This window comes from Protopterus annectens, chromosome 12.part0, assembly GCF_019279795.1.
Source record: "Protopterus annectens isolate FY-2018-M chromosome 12.part0, PAN1.0, whole genome shotgun sequence".
Classification (NCBI taxonomy): domain Eukaryota; kingdom Metazoa; phylum Chordata; order Ceratodontiformes; family Protopteridae; genus Protopterus; species Protopterus annectens.
Window position 1 is genome coordinate 1,107,484,605 of NC_056746.1, and position 17,611 is coordinate 1,107,502,215.

Genomic DNA, 17,611 nt, shown 5'->3' on the forward strand with positions numbered 1-17,611 from the left:
CATCTAAACGCATTTTTGAATGTTGTCCCTTCAGACTTTGTTCCCTATTTTGCTTCCTCAGGTTTGTATGGGGTCTCTGGATCTCAAGGATTCTTATCTCCATATCCGAAGTAATACCCTTTTCAGGAAGTTTTTGCGTTTCTTTATTGCTTCCTGGCGTTTTCAGATGTTTTTAGTGTTTCGCTGTTGCAGTCATCACACTTGGGTTATCTGCCTGCAGGTAGCCCTCAGTCGGCCAGAATACCAGAGTCTTAGTATTTCTGTGTCGAATGCTGTCGCTTCTTCCATTTATGTCAGGTCGTCAGGGGTATAAAACAGGCAGCCGACGCCATTACATTAGACTTTCTTGCTGAGGAGACCGAAGCAGAAGCAGTTAGCAAGTGCTGGTTGGCCACTACCTGAAATTTTCATTTTTGAGTTTGTAATCCTGAAAGTCTTCTAAAGCGAAGTACCCCATTGGAGACCTTTTTTACTTGCTCTAACCGGTGTCAGAAAAAGTTAACAATTGTCTTGCCTGTGGAAAGCAAATGCCTCCCAGAGATTTTCGTTCTTACTGCGTCACTTGTTTAGGCCCAGACCACAACGTCCCTCGCTGTCTGATTTGTGCCTTGTTTAACACCCGAACCATTCGTTGTTGGGCTATCTTTGTCGCTAAATTCTTTCGCTCTCGTTCTCCGTATTCCGAAATGGCTTCGGTAAGCCATCTGACTACCGATCTTCTGAAAAAACGTAAAGATAAAGACAGACCGCATAGGCCCAAAACTGCCGACGATGCTTTCGTTAAGCTAGTCACCAGTCCGCCGGTAATCAGTGAGGCGCGTTTGCAGTCCCTGAAGCCCGCTTTTATGGCTCTGCAGGCCTCTGCTAAGACCCATTCAGAGTCCGGCATTCAGAGTCCGGTATGCCGCGAGATGCTTCTTCAACAATGGAACCTGCAGATGTCTCTACCTTGGCTGGGTCTGGAGCCGCTGTGCAGGCACCGGTTTCTGAGGGTGTATTCCAACCTACTGATGTTCGGATCAAAACTACTTCGTTTTTAGCCAAAACTGCTGAGTTTCTTGGGCCCAGAGTACACACTATGCCTAGAAAACAAACGACTAAAGCACATGCTCAAGCTCCCATGCCACAAAAACAAATGCTTAGAATGGCAGACCACCTTATCACCCTAATTAGGGAAAGCCAGCCTTCCCTTGCTGAAAGACAGAGTTTCCTAATGATTCTACAGACCAGGAGTCCGATGACTCTGACCCTTCTGATTTATCAGGATATGCCCTTATCAGCCTGTGAGGATTCAGATGCAGAGGAATCCATTCCCTCTGCCTCCCCTCCAGAGGATTTTTCTTTTGCTGAAACCTTGCATACTTTGAGAGCATTTCTGTTGGGAATGCCAAGACTATCCTCAGTCCAAAAAGAGACTCAGAATTTTTAGAGTTGCCTCAGCACATGTCTCTAGCTATACCCCCTGTCTTGGATATTGTAGATGATTTTATGGAATCCAGTCTTACTCCGGATACATTACCCCTGGCCCCTAGGAAACCTGACCAGTACTACAGAGTACCGGATTCCCACAAATTTCTCCAAGAATCCTACTGCTGATCCCAGTGACCATTTCCCAGGGACCTAAAGGTATTACGGCTACTACAGCCCAAAATCCTACCCCTTTGGACAGGGATTCCAGAGCTTTAGACAGGTAAGAAGAAATATACCTCTGCATTTCTTCCCATCAGGGCATTGAATTGCTAGATGTTATGTGATCCTATCTCGCCTACATTCTGACTGATGGGTTCGGAGCCGATCCCTCGGCTCCGACTCGGCACGCTTATGCCAAAGAGCGAAGTCTCTTATTGGCTGAGCTTATTATATCCCAGGATGCACCACTACCAGTCCCCAGATCTCGCTTTTGCCGCTAACTAAAGACGTGGTCTCGAGCTGGCTGAGCTGAGTAGTATTTAACTTACTTTTCTGTCAAATTTGCTGTTCCTATCATAAAAGCTGTTTTAACGGCTACTCTGTCTTTTGTGTGTGATTGGAGTTTTAGTGAAAACTTTGTAGTGTGATTGGGCGTTGGTTCTGATTTCAGGCCTCCTTTATCTGTAGGGCCTTTCCGGTCAGTCAACCTCTCAAACCTTAGGGATTTTAAAATCCCCTTGAGTTAATTGCTTGTTGTTACCGGATTGTTTACCTCATTATCGGCAGCTGTAAACTGATTTTGTAGTGTCAGTTAAATCAGAAGGTCAAGTCAGGATAGTGTTGTTTTTTCTGTCAAAGAATTACTGCATTATTGTTATAATGTCTCAGAATCCTAGGCCTTGGCTTTAAAAATGCCAAATGTAATTTTAAGATGTCAATCACAGATGACCACTCTCTCTGTGTTTTATTGTTTGGGCGCCAAACATTTACAAGAGTCATGCAGTGTGTGTCACGCTTTTTCCTCGAGGGTCCTCCAGGAGAGGAAAAATAAACTCATTCTTAAAGGCTTAATAAAACCCTCCTTTGAAGAAGCTTTAGCATCCTCTCCTTCTCCAGCTAAAGAAAAGGCGCCTCGACCAGTCCGTCGGACCCGACGGCACAGAGACATAGGCGGGCCTCTCCTTCGGCTACAAGGACTTCGGAGCCGAGGTGGGAACGGGCTGCCTCGATGCCACCAGTCTCGTCTCCTCTGGCTTCGGAGCCGATGGCTGGGGTATCGAGAGGCGGGTCACCTTCGCCGGCTCCACTGGTCCGGAGCCGGCGCTCAGACATCCTCCTCGGCGCCGAAGTCCTCCTCGGCACCGATGGAAACTAGTGTGGGTATTCCTTCGGCGCCGATAGTCATCGAGTCGCCTAGGAGCCGGTCCCCTAGCCCTTTGGGGCCATTGGAGAGGCCATCTCAAACCCGTTCAGTATCCTCTAGGTCATCGAGGATGTCGGATTCGGATATAGACAGGGTGCTCCAAAGACTGTTCCAGTCCCCAGTCTTTCAAATTTGTTTCGCTCCGACCCAGTTGGCTTGGAGCCGATGGCCATGCCCATGTCATTGCTATTCCTCCTCCGACTGCTTGCCCCCGGAGCAAGTGCTGTTGGAGCGGTGGAGATCTTAGGGTCGGCTCCGACCCTTACTCCAACCCCGCCTTCGGGTCCCGAGTTTGGTACATGGACTTCTTCGGCTGGACCTGGGGTGATGTTTGGGACCTATGCTATCGGGTTCCCGAGCCTCCCTCTCGGTGCTCGGTGGGACTTCCGTGCTATCATGGCTCGGGACCGGACACTCCCAGGATTCTGGGGTCCGGCTTTCAGAGCTATGAGGAGTGCCTTGGCCAAGTCTTCTTTGCCATCTCTCCGGCTTTACCGGCACCTTCCCTGGGCGGAGACTGGGTCTTTGGCAGTTCCCCTGTCCAGGCAGCGGTGCCCCTGGGCCTGAGGTTACCCCATTGGGGTTCCCTCCTGAGGGTTCTTCGAGTTGTCTTCAGAGGAACCCCAAGGAAGAGATCGTGCAAGAGGAAGCACGTGGACTCCCCAGTCTATTTCATCGGACACTGATCTTGATGATGCGGAGGGGTCCCTGTCGCCCTCGGATGATGTCTCATTTGCAGACATCTTAGAGATCCTCAAACAACAGGCGGCTGGATATCCAAACCCCTCTGCTGATGAGTCAGTGCTCCTCAAGGCCTTTGGGGCTCAGCCCTCCGCCTCCTGGGTGTCTCCGCCTTTGACGAGCTCCTGGATTTAGTTTGAGGGCGTGGGAACATCCAGATACCGTGGAACCAGTCCCTTCTCGCCTAACAAATTTTTTGTCTGCCCCACCCGAGAAGGAGTTCCTGACTAAAGGTGTGGCTGTAGATGCCATGGTGGTGGCATCTGCTACACAACAGGACGTGGCAGAGGCTTCAGCGTCCGTCCATCCTCCTAATAAGGAGTCTAGGAGCATGGACGTGGAAGTGCACCTGACTTCAGCCCTTTACTTTAAGGTCCCTGAATTATTTGGCACATTTTACCAGGCTTCAGAGGGATCTGGTCAAGGAGCTGTCAGATTCCTCTCGGTAACCTACCTGAGGAGCTAGCCCAGTCGGTTAGGTCTTAGTTGGCTATCCTTACTTCAATTCTAACTCGTCCATGAGGCTCATTTCATATGCGGCCAAGGGGGTGGGTAGAGCGGCAGGCACAGGCGTGGCTCTGGAGACAAGCCTGGCTCCTTTGTGTCATTGCGGAGGCCTTCAAGTCTTCAGCCGACGCTCCCTTTGATGGGTCCTCTTTGTTTGGACCTAAGGTTAAGACACCCTTACCCGCTGTGAGCAAGAGGAAAAACTTTATCTGCCGTAGGTGCCCGTTATTCCACTCCCTTCGGCCTTATCCCAAGGCTAAAGGAGGAGGGAAGATGTGGTTCCGTAAATCACGTAAGTTTTTTCCTCAACAGCAGGAAGATTCCCTTCCAGAGGCAGAGGACGGGAAATTTTTCGGGAGACGCCCGTCCCAGAGGCGGCAGAGGGCCCGCAATTCTGGAGACCGAGTCCTTTTGGCTCTTCAGCCTCCCACACCTCATGAGGGATTGCCCGGCTGTGCTGTTCGGAGCCAGTCGGGTGCCCGTTTGCCAAGCACCTAAAAGCCTGGGAGTCAATCACTCAGGACAGATGGGTGCTTCGGATCATTGCCGGAGGTTACACCATCCCTTCACATACTCCCACCGTCCAAAAAATCCCGGACCCGCCACCCAGTCAAAGGGAAATTGCAGCCGCAGAAGCTTTAAAGCTGCTAGAAAAGGAGTCATCCAACCGGTCCCCACAGACCAGATCGGATCCGAAATTACCGAGGTTCTTTTTAGTGCCAAAAGACAGGGACCTGAGACCAATATTGATCTCAGCAGACTAAACCAATCCGTCCACGAAATCCAAATTCAATGGTCACGTTATAATCCATTCTCCCATTGTTGGAGAAGGATGTTTGGATGTGCTCCATAGACCTCAAGGACGCTATTATCACATACCATACATCAGGCGTCCAGGAGGTATCTGCGCTCAGCCTGGGGAGACAGTCATTTCCAATTTTGTGCACTGCCCTTTGGTCTCACCACAGCCCCAGGGTGTTCACCAAGTGTTTGGCAGTAGTGACTGCTCACCTGAGGAGTCTTGGATTCCAAGTGTTTCCCTATCTGGACGACTGGCTCCTGACTGCCACCACCAGGCATCTACTAATGGACAACCTCAAAGCCACCATCTCCTGGGTGCTACCCTGGGAATTACATTCAATTGGTCAAAGTCTGTCTTGCTGCCCTCTCAGCGCATAAGGTTCATAGGAGCAGAGATAGACTCAAAATTGATGCTGCTTTTTCCACCGAAAGGATCCAAAGTTTACAAGGCCAAGTTCAAGCCCTGATTTCAAGATCCAAAGCCCCAGCCAGGATGGTCCTACAAGTTTTAGGTTCGATGTCTGCCACGGTTCTTCTAGTTCCTCTGGCAAGATTGCACATGAGGATTCTTCAGTGGCTATTGTCGACTCAATGGTCCTTTCAGGACCTTCCCGTCAATCATCCCATTATGATTACAAAAACATGCAAACGGGACCTTCGCTGGTGGCTTCAGACATCCAATCTAAATCGGAAGTCCTTTTGTTATTCCCTCTCCAGTGGTCACCCTGACGACAGATGCCTCCCAGACAGGGTGGGGGCATTGTCTGGGCAGGTTAGTTCAGGGCTCCTGGCTTCCAGGCTAAACTTTTCTCCACATCAATGTATTTGAGATGAGGGCTGTACTTCTGTCCCTACAGGCCTTACACAAGTTTCTCCCTCAGGGCATAATCGCCATCCACACAGACAACATGTCGGTGGTCTGGTATCTAAACAAACAAGGAGGGACCAGATCTTACCCTTTGCAGAGGCCATGAGGGTGTGGGAATGGGCTGAAGCTACCAGCCGTTTCTTGGTAGCGACCCACATTCCGGGGAAATCAAATATATAGGCAGACAGATTAAGCAGAACAATTCTCTCTCCTCACGAGTGGTCCCTAAACGAAACAGTAGCAGCTCAGGTTTTCAGGAGATGGGGGCGCGTGCTGCACCTATTTGCAACACCACTAAACACGAAGTGCAAGGTTCTTCTCCTTGACCACATTAGGGAAGCAGCTATGGATGCTCTAGCACAACCTTGGCCAACAGGGCTACTTTTATGCCTTTCCTCCGATTCCACTTCTCTCCAAAGTCATTCAAAAGCTTCTCAATTGGGGTCCACAATGATACTGATTGCTCCATACTGGCCTCGTCAGGTATGGTTTCCCTACCTGAAGAAACATGCGTGGGCGATCCTTGGACTTTAGATCTAACTCCGGATCTGCTAATTCATCAGTCGGGGACAGCATCAGTCCCTTCACTCCTTGAAGTTGACTGCTTGTCTCCTCCACTTCCGACTTTAGTTAGTAGTCATACATTAGACCCGAAGTTATTCACATTTTATCTTCAGCCCACAAACCCACCACTAAGAAATTGTACCTCAGTAAGTGGAAGAGGTTTGCTATCTGGAGCTCAACTCAGGGCTTAGACCCTATCACTGCTCCAATCCCAGAGGTTTTGAAATTCTTAACATCCCTGTTTAATCAAGGATCTTCTGTCTCTACTATTAAAGTCCAACTAGCGGCTATCTCTAATTCCACGAATCCATGGATCCTCCATTGATGAGCAGCAGACTATGCAAAACTTTCATTAAAGGTGCGGGCCTGTTAAGACCCCCAGTTTTCATCCCTGCGCCTCCGTGGGATCTTGATTTGGTGCTTCGTGCATTAACATCTTCCCCTTTCGAACCGGCTGCTACATGTGAGTTAAAATATCTGTCTTGGAAAACTGCCTTCTTAGTTGCAATTACTTCTGCAAGAAGAGTTTCAGAGCTTCAAGCCCTGTCTATCAAACCACCGTACTTGATTTTCCACAAGGATAGAGTATCACTTAGGCCTAATCCATCCTTTGTCCCAAAGGTCTGTTCTAATCTCTGTCTCCAACAATCTCTAGAGCTACCAGTTTTCTTCCCAAAATTCTCCAATGAAGCAGAATACACTCTCCATAAATTGGATGTTCACAGGCAATTGCGCTTCTATTTAGACAGGACTCAGCAAATTAAGTCAGACCAGTTGTTTGTGTCCTCCTCAGACAATAAATTGGGTAAAACCATCACAAAGCTACTATCTCCAAATGGATTAGAGATTGTATAACTCAGGCTTATTCTTCTTGAATAAGCAACTTACAACATCTATCAAAGCTCACTCTACCAGAGCTATGGCGACTTCTATAGCTTTTCATTCCAAGCTCGCTATCTCGGAGATTTGTGCGGCTACTTGGTCCAATCACACTTTCATTTCCCACTATAAATTGGATGTGGCATCTAAAGGCGAGCATCATTTGGTTCCACAGTACTCAGGAGTGTTTTTCAGTGAGCCACCCAGGATTCAGGTGCTAGGGGCTGTCCCATCAGTCAGAATGTAGATAGATAGGATCACATAACATCTTTTAGTTATGTACTCACCATAACTTCAGATGTTTGGGATCCATCTCGCCACATTCCTATCTACCCTCCTTCCCCTGCCTTGGAGATCAGAAGAGATTGAACGGTTTGAGTTCTACTGTTTTTATCTTGTTTCATCTGACGATGTTATATAATCAGTGTGTGCATGTATGCGGACAAACTAGATCTGGGGGACTGGTAGTGGTGCATCCTGGGATATAATAAGCTCAGCCAATAAGAGACTTCGCTCTTTGGCATAAGCGTGCCGAGTCGGAGCCGAGGGATCGGCTCCGAACCCATCAGTCAGAATGTAGGCGAGATGGATCCCAAACATCTGAAGTTATGGTGAGTACATAACTAAAAGTTTCACTTGTTGAAGTACCAGCAACATGTTATGGAACTAATTAAACAAAAAATGGTGTTACGTCCAGATTGTGCAGAAAATAGATATTTTACAAGAGCTAATGCATTCTGCAAACCAAGTTAGTAAGCATACTTTGCAGTGTGGCTTTGATGCCCTAGAAGCTTCTTGCAGGGCTGCATTCACTGGGTCTGTACTGAGAGGGCATGCTTGGCTGAAGGAACAAACATTGCCAGATCATGTCAAATCTAAATTACTAGACGCTCCTTTAAATAAGGACTGTTTGGCACCAAAGCAGAAGCAGTTCTTAAAAAGATGGAAGAAAAAGCTAAATCTGTGCAAACTGTCAAATAATTCTTACAAGGGCAGCCACCTAGATTCAGTAGGCATTGACCTTCATAAACTGGTCCTTTCTAGCCCCTTCCAGGCCTTCCTAGACCAAACCCAGGGGAAACAGGCCACCCAGATTACAGTCTCAGTGTATGCAGAGATCTAAACAATGGGAGTGCCCCCACATCAAAAACAGGGAGTTGCAAGCCGCCCCCTTATGGAAAAAGTTCACAATGACACTTCAGTTATCCTTCCCAGCCCTGCCCAATTATTTTTGGCCCTAGGAGGAAAACTTGCCCTTCATGCAAAAAACTGGATGTCCATTACTCAGACCAATGGGTTGTAAACATTGTATCCCAGGGGTACAAATTCTACTTCCGTTCACTGCCAACCCCAAGTGGGTTTCCAGACTTTCCTCCAAACTAGTGGGCAGAAGCTCAAAAGCAAGTACTTTCCCTGCTCAATGTCAGAGCTATTCAACCTGTTCCAGTAGAACAAAGGGGTCAGGGTTTCTACTCCAGACTTTTCCTGGTGCCTAGAAAAGAGGGCTCTTAGCGCCCAATCCTGGATCTATCCATTCTCAACACGTTTCTGGTGGTCCCAAAATTCAAGATGCTTACCCTGCAACAGCTTCTCCCTATGCTAGCCAAGGATGCCTGGTTAGTCACTCTAGACTTAAAAGAAGCTTATCTGCACATCCCCATAAGGGAGTCATGCAGAAAACGTCTGCGTTTCAGGGCAGGCTCTATGCACTGTCAGTTCTTTGCACTTCCCTTTGGCTTATCTACTGCACCCAGAGTATTCAAAGTGCCTGACTCCAGCCGTTGCATACCGCAGGCAGAGAAATATCCAAATTTTCCCATACTTGGACGACTGCCTGATTCAGGAAGACAGGCAGGAATTGTTACTTCAGCACCTGGCATTTGTAAAACGCCTTCTCACTTCATTGGGGTACACAGTCAACAAAAAGAAATCACAACTGGTGCCCAGTCAGAAGATTGTATTCCTGGGATCAAGCTTGGACACAACTTCCTAGATGGCATTTCTCACTTCAGAAAAACAGATCTGACAAACCACTTCAAACAAATGACCACCAGAACCCAGCTATCTGCAAGGAAAGTACTGCAAGCCCTAGGGTTCATGGCCTCTTGTATTCTGCTAATTCCATATGCAGGACTGTATATGAGGAAACATCAATAGTCCTTAAGTCTTTGGTGCCAACATTCTCAGGACCCTGGAAACAATTCCTATCTTACCTTGTCTAAGGGCAGAGTTCCTTTGGTGGGCAGAAGCATGCAACCACAAGGGACTTTTTTTTTTTACTCGACCCCTCGCTGCTTATACCCTGACAACAGACTCATCAGACTATGCATGGGGGGCTCACATGGCAGGCAAATGCATTCAGGGCCACTGGAGCCCAGGGCAGATTCTCCTGCACATAAATCAAAAAGAGATGCTAGCTGTATAGAATTCTCCGACTGCCTTCAAACACCTAATCCTTCCAGGGCAACTGCTTATAAAAACAGACAACACCACAGTTATGTGGTACATAAACAAGCAGGGGGGAACCCATTCTTACTCACTCTGGAGGTTAGCCATGGCCCTGTGGAAAACCGCTTTGAGCAACCAAGTGCATCTACAAGCTCCATTCCTGCCAGGCAAACAGAATTCACTGGCAAATGACAAGCAGAAATCTCCTAGACCCACATGAGTGGAAGTTGGAGCCCAGCACCTTCAACCTTCTGATCCAGAGGTGGGGGACACTGGAGGTGGACCTCTTTGCCTCCCCGGAGAACCACCAGTTGAGCAAATACTACATCTGGAACCCTCACAACAGGGCCTGGAAGGGTGGATGCCCTATCCTTTCAATGGGTGGACCTCTTTGCCTCCCCGGAGAACCACCAGTTGAGCAAATACCACATCTGGAACCCTCACAACAGGGCCTGGAAGGGTGGATGCCCTATCCTTTCAATGGGAAAACCTCTCAAGTTTATGCCTTTCCCTCTTCCCCCTTTTCTCAAGAGTACTACTCAAGATAAAACAGACCAAGGGGAATTCTTATTGCCCCAGACTGGCCATGCCAGCACTGGTACCCACTCTTATGCAGCCTTACAACAGTGCCACCCTGGCACCATCACCAGACTCCTACCTTGCTGTCCCAACAGGAGGGACAGATTTTGCATCCACAGTTGCAAACCCTAAACCTTGCAGCCTGGCTTATCCATTGAATACCCCAGCAGCCCTAAGCAAACAGGTGCTGGATGTCATTCTTGAAGCCAGAAAGCCTAGTACTAGGAAATCCTATGCTGAAAAGTGGAAAATATATTCTTTGAATCCGTCTCAAAGGACGGACACAGCAGTGCCCTCCGTATCTCTAATCCTGGATTACCTAGCAGGGCTGCTCCAGAGAGACCTATCCTTCTCCTTTAAGATTCATGCCTCTGCCATCTCAGCTCATTATAATACTGAGCCACCTCTATTTTCTCACCCTCTCATCAGACCGTTCCTGAGAGGGGTTAACAACTTAAGGCCCCCTAGGAGAGCACCCACCCCTGCCTGGGTGGTGTCCAGTGTGACTTTAAACCAATCCATTTACCAACCTTCTTCCCTAACCCTCAGAATAAAGGGGAAAAGTTCCTGCACTCTTTAGACCTGCCCAGACCGCTCAAGTTCTACCTTGACAGGACTAAGCCTTTCAGAAAATCTGACCAGCTGCTAGTCAGCTTTGCTACAGGGGCAAAGGGTAAGGCCATTTCAAAACTATTAATTTCCAAATGGATAGCACGCTGCATCCATTTCTGCTACAAGCACCATGGAAAACCTACCCCACAGGGGCTTAGACCACATTCCACTAGGGCTACTTCCACCTCTACAGCATTTCTCAGGGGAGTCCCTACCAGGGATGTTCTTGAAGCTGCAACCTGGAGTTCTGTTCACACCTTAACCCAGCATTACCACCTACCTGTCTTTTCTAAATCCAGGGATGAATTTGCTACAGCAGTCTTGTAAGGCCTACTAGCCAGCCCTAACGCTTCTTGACTGCCTCCACCCTTCCTCAGATTTGGGAATCAACCCAAGTGTGATGACTGCAACAGTGAAACACGAAGAACATAGTACAGTTGTGTACACTTACCATAAATGTAGATGTTGGAGTGTATTCACTGTTGCAGTCATCACACTTGGGTTATCTGCCTGCAGGTAGCCCTCAGTCAAACCGAATACCAAAGCGTGATGACTGCAACAGTGAATACACTCTAACATCTACATTTATGGTATGTGTACACAACTGTACTTTCTCTTCTCTGCCCTTTGACCTTTCTACTGCCCCAAGGGTGTACACCAAATACCTCGCTCCTGTGATTGTCTTTTGCAGGCTAAAGGGGATCCACGTCTTTCCCTATTTGGATGACCTCCTGTTTCGGGTATCTCCTTCAGAGATGTATTTCCATTTGTCATTTCCCTTCTGCAAAGCCTGGGGTTCAGTGTAAACTTCAAAATGTCCTTTTCTGACTTCTTCTCAGGATCATGTCTTTCTGAGGTGCAGAATCCAAAATGTGCCTATGCTGGTATCCCTGCCCCCTCCTAAGGCCTTAACTGTCATTTCTGTTTTTTTTTCAAACTCTTCTTCTGCTTTCAAGTTACAGCCAGGGAATTTCTGGAGCTCTGGGGTTCATGGCCTTCACTATTCCTATGGAATCCCTCTTGCCAAACTCCACATGAGAGAGTTTCAGTGGTTTCTGAAGTCAAGTTTGGCTTCAATGTGCTCATCCCCTCGAATTTGTAGTTCCTTTTTTGCCTGGTCTCCAGAAGGAACTTCAGTGGTGGATTCGGCAATTGATTATAAATCCGGTGCTCCCTTTTCGTCCACCTCTTCCCTTTCAGGAGCTGTTCAGACTCTTCAGATGTGGGATGGGGAGCAGCATTTTGCTCCTTAAAGGTGCAGGGAATCTGGTCACCTCATCAATGTCAGAGATGAGAGCTCTTCTGTTTGTTCTGCATTCTTTTCATCCTCTTTTCTCCCCAGGACCTCTCAAGGTGTTTACAGACAAAACCACAGTGATGTGGTATGTAAATAAATGGGGGGACAAGATTCTGTCTTCTTCGGTTGGCACTCCTAGTGTGGGAACTCGCTCTCCAGTATCAGGTGACTTTACATTCCTCAAGTCACAATGTTGCGGCGCATTCTCTGAGCAGGTCCAGAACTCAATCCCATGAATGGATGCTTCACAGGGATGTGTTTGTGGACATTGTCCATCAGTGGGGTACTCCTCAAATAGATCTTTTTGGCTCCCCTCTGCACAGAGAAATTCCTCTTTGTCCCAGGTTCTCTGGTTTGGAAGGTGGATGCCCTCTCTTTCTTGGAAGGGGATATTTCTTTATGCCTTCCTTCCCCTCATTCCAAAAGTCCCATTTAAAATTCAACAGGATGCTCCAAAAGTCTTGCTGATGACTCCCTTTTGGCCAAAACGGCATTGGTTCCCTCTTCTTTTGCGTTTAGCCAAGATCAATCATCACAAGTTACCTCACAGGGTAGATCTAGTCACTCAAGACAAGGGATCTCTCATCTATCCCCACCTGCCCACTCTTCATCTGACACTGTGGGTGATAGGATTTTGATTCCACAGACACCTTTTTTCTGAGGATGTGCTAAGGGTCCTGCAGGAGGCCGGGAAGCCCAGTATTAGGAAATCATACTTATCCACATGGAAGAGGTTTTCTGTTTGGTGTCTTTTTCATAACCTAAATTCACTTTCTGTGGATGTTCCTTTGGTTCTCCCTTATTTGTGTAAATTGCTCAATGCTGGGTTGGCTATGTTAAGGCCTCTTGTCAGCTGTCTTTGCTTTGTCTATGTTTCTTATCTACTTTAGTTTATAGATTTGAAGCTAAACAATTAAAGGGGTCCTTCATGTTAGGCCGCTCAGGAAGCCTGATCATAGTGTTACACTGTTGCAGTCATTACACTTTGGTTATCCTGCTGTCAGTCGGTTCCCCAGTCAGCCTGAGTTCCACTCCCTGGTATTTTAATTTTGTTTTAGAAGAATTAACCCAGGCTTCTTTTTAAGCCTGTAGCTTCAGCTTCCTTGCAGCATTGTTGTTGGAAGACTGTACTTTTGTTGGCCTTTACTTCTGCCTTACGATTATCTGAGCTTCAAGCCCTTATGGCTTGTCCTCCTTTTTCCTTGTTTCATAAGGACATGGTGTCCCTGCATACTAATCCTTCTTTATGCCCAAGGTGGTGAATGAGTTTTTCCTTAATTTGTCTATTCATTTGCCCACTTTGTTTCTCTTCACCTCAGTCTGCCAGTTAGATGGTGTTGCATGTGTTGTATGTGCATAGACAACTCAGATTTTATTTGGATAAGACAGACTTTCAGGAAATCTGATAAGCTCTTTGTTTGCTTTCATCCTAGGTCCTTAGTCTGCTTGGAAAACAACCAATCCTATTTCTTCTTGTATTTCTAAAGCCATTTCTTTTTGTAATTCCTTTCGTGGTGAGAGCCTTTCTTCTGTTAAGGCTAATTCTATTAGAGCTGTGGCAGCTTCTGGTGCTTTTTTTTGAGGGTTTGGATACTAACTCTATTCTTGAGGCAGCTACCTGGACTTCTCTGCATACATTTACCAAGCACTACACATTGGATGGAATCTCCAGAGTCTGAGCTGGTTTTGCTGAGGCCATCCTTCATGGCTTCGTAGAGAGCTGTACTGGTCCTTCCTCCTCCCCCGCTTCTTCCTGACTGCAACAGTGAAATGAAAGGACTTAATACGATTGTGTAAAATCTTACCATAACTGTAGATGTCCTTTTCACTTTTGCAGTATTTATTCCTTCCCTCCTCCCACTGGTCTTTTTTACTTCTGGATGTACTGATTACCTCTCTCTTTGGACTGTTGCTCCTTCTGGGGCTCTTTGTTCTGAGGATGACACTTCTGGATGTCCCCTTCATGCTGTATGCTACGGGAGGAGCATACTTTGACCTACTGCGTACCTTAAAGCAACCTAAATGCATTTGGCCACCCTTGGCAGGCAGTGGGGCCTCTATTGAAAGGAATACTGTAACAGTGAAGAGAAGGCCATCTACCGTTGGGGTAAGATTTTATACAACTGTACTAGTCACCCATGCGCTATATTTCTAGTCCAGTTTTGTCTGGCCAGTAATACTGCTGATGGCTCAAGCAAGGGTGGCAGGCACCGACATAGCAATGAGATGCCAAGCTTAGCTCTGCCTTAGAGACTCTGCTGAGGACATAGACTTGTATGATAAACATCCCCTTTGACAGAACACTTGTCATTGGTACAGGCGGTAAAAGTACATTAAAAAGAGAGAAAACCCTGACTGCTGGTGGGTAAAGTTCCATCCCCTGTAGTATACATTTTGCTGTACATAGGAAAGTCTCTTCAACTGTGGTTTTAGCATGGGCAGTGTAAATTTTGACACTGCTGCAGTGGTGGTGCTGCGGTAGCGTTGTCACCTCACAGTAAGACGTCCTGTTCGATTCTCAGCTAGAGCGTCTTCTGTGTGGAGACGTGCGTGAATGGGCATACCTTCGTTGAAGGTTGTGCGTTAGGGCCTGCAACTCGGCACGTAAAAATCTACTGCCAATCATTAGTGGACTGGAGTTCCGCTGTGGCGACCCCTAACCGGGAAAAGCCGAAAGACACAAGTGTAAATTTTGACATTACAAGCTGTGGAATAGGCTGCAGAGGTTATGGTAACTTTCAGAATAGCTGTTTGACAAGTCAGAGGGTTAGTCCACAAAAAACAACTGTCCCCTTGATGGTCAGTCCTGTAACCTTCAGGAGCTATTTATGTTGCTGCTCAGTCCTTACTGTGACTGTGTAGGGTTCACAGTACTCCCTAATGCCCGTACTACCAGTCACTTTCATGAAATACAAGATGGAACCCTCTGCTTTGGCAAGTGTTTCTTCTTTTGACAGTTTTCTCCATTCAATCCATTGTGGGTTGTATTCTGCAAAAGGAGTCTTTGTGCAAGTTGAAAGTGTTACATTGGACACAGAGTAGAGTGAAACCAGTTGATGGATCCCCTTGATAAAACTGAATGGATCATGGCAGCTGGATCCACAATCTCAAGCTGTTTCTGGGCAGATTCTTCTAAGCTCTTTTCTTATCTGTGATTTGCCAGGCACTCTTATGGTGTACTGTGGGTGTGGCATTTGGAAGACCATATGGCCAGTGGAACTGGGTTACAGAAGCCTCTTTGCGTATGAATGTTTTGGAAATGAGGTTGGTTATTCCCACCTAGCAGGTGTTCAAGACTGTCTCCCTCCCAAGGTTACCACCCACACTGTCGGCATGGCTATGTTATGGTACGTGAACACAGCAGGCAAGTGGGGGGCCATTATTACTTGATGTTTTTGAAGCCATGGGAGTTTGTAAATGGGCTTTTACATTAATTGCTGTCTCAGGCATATCCTGAGAGAAGCCAGCTCTTTAGCGTATAGGCTCAGCTCCTGCCTGCTTATGCTCCAAGAATTGTCTGTCAGCTTAGCATTAACCCAGAACCTGTTCTGTATACTCCTTTGTCTTTTGTTGTGTTCCTAACCAGTACCAAATAAAGTAATTTCAAATGTTCATCTTTGTTGCTGTTTCAGTAGCCATTTGGCTGTATGGGTTGTATCCTCTCTAGAATATTACTGGCCAATTTTTCTGAAAGGTTTGGCTCACTCTCATTGTGGATTTCCCTAATGTGGACTGACCAATCAGAATGAAGAAATCTTCAGTACTTTCTTGCTGCCTTGGGATGAAGTACCTCCTGAAGTTCTACAGGAGCAGCAGTTGGCCTTGAAACTTTATACATTCATCTTTCCCACTGCTGCTGTAGCCTTTAGGCTAGAATAAGTTGAATGATGCAAGTTTGTAAAATACTTTACAGAAGAAGCGCACTTTCTTTTTCTCTACCACGAAGTCCCCAAAAACACAGTAATGCACAAGCAATACACTAAATCCTATCGGAACCCCTTTTAAAAAGAAATTGGCCTAAAAGAAACAAATGGCAGATAAGTTGTCACATTGTGAACACAAGCACTACATGCCCCATAGTTGTTCCTGCCCAAATAAACCACTGCTTCATCTTAAACGTCTGCAGAAAACATTGAGTCTAGATAAGCAGCACACAAATTCAATATGGAGCCCAGACAATAGCCACAGCTAAAAACGGCAGTCCCAGACAAAAAATCGATAATAGAAATACTGGGTTTCTTAAAGGAACCACATCTTATTTTTAAAATAAGTCATTTTTTATTTGCGCATGTGTATATATAGATAAATGTACATAGATATATAATGGTATGTAATAAATTGCATTTTCTGTGAGCTAGGGTTCACCAGATAGGATTTGTCTGCTGGAAAGGAGCTGAAGGCCATCTGCTGTTTTTGCGAAACCTTTGTGCTGCTGCTTCACGAGGTGGACAAAATGACTGAACAGACAGAGTGGAAATGGAGGGAATCAGAGTTTTTGGAATCTGGCCAGCTGTTGTTTCTTGGGTAAGTCATTAGCCCTATAACTAAGGCTACTGCAGCAGTGCGGAATTTGAACGTCTGCTGTTATGGGTAAGTGCAGCTTGCACAACTGTACTTTCTGGTAGATGAGTCTTCGCAGGGGAACCCTTCCATACAAACTGTTGCTCTTCTAAGGAACTATTACATTTTATTTGGTGATTAAAAACAGTATTTTCTCTAAGAAGCCAGTTTTTTTTTTCTTCAAAATATTGTAAGTTTCCTGTAAGGAGCTGCTTTGTTTAGCCGAGGGCTTATTTTTTGTTAAGGCTTTTTTTGTAGTAGAAGTGTACTGTGTATGTACTCCTAAATTTTGTGTGAATTCAAAGATCAGTAAGTGTTTAAGCATCCAGAAAATGTTTGTTTTTACTGCTTATCTACACTTTTAGTGTACATTGTGGTCAAGCACTTCATTTCTGATGGGAGTTTTCTGTATTTTACTTTTAATTTTACTGAAAAGGGGACTGTGTGTGTGCACTTTTGTGAATACTTGTGTGCACTTTTGTGAATACTTGTGTGCACTTTTGTGAATACTTGTGTGAGAACTTGCCATCCCAATGACTGACTCATCACCAGCTCTCTTTCTGGCATTCAGTCCTCTTCCTGTGCTGCAGCATTGGTACTTACTCCAGTCCTACTGGCACTTCTCCCACTGTACATAAAAAAGAAAAACCAATTAAGTAAAGAAACCCTGCTGCCACTGCGGGCTCAAGCATGTGTTGAACAGCCGTTGTCCCTCTGACTACTCACTTTCTTCTCTGGGTTCTTGTGGTGTAGTCCTTTCAATCTCTGTGGACCAGTGGGTTCAATCACATCCTCTTCAGCTGTTCAGTGTCTGATGCAGGTAATGGAAACCATCTTCTTTGGGTCAGGGAGACATTATGGGAAATGCTTCTTAGAGTAACCAGGAAAGAGAATTCCTGATGGCAATTTCCTCTTCAGCTGT

At 46.4% G+C, this 17,611-nt stretch overlaps 1 protein-coding gene across 1 annotated transcript in view; it reads left to right on the forward strand.

The window, feature by feature from the left end:
* SYS1 (SYS1 golgi trafficking protein) overlaps positions 1-17,611 on the forward strand; it is a 262,613-nt gene that overhangs the window by 137,559 nt on the left and 107,443 nt on the right.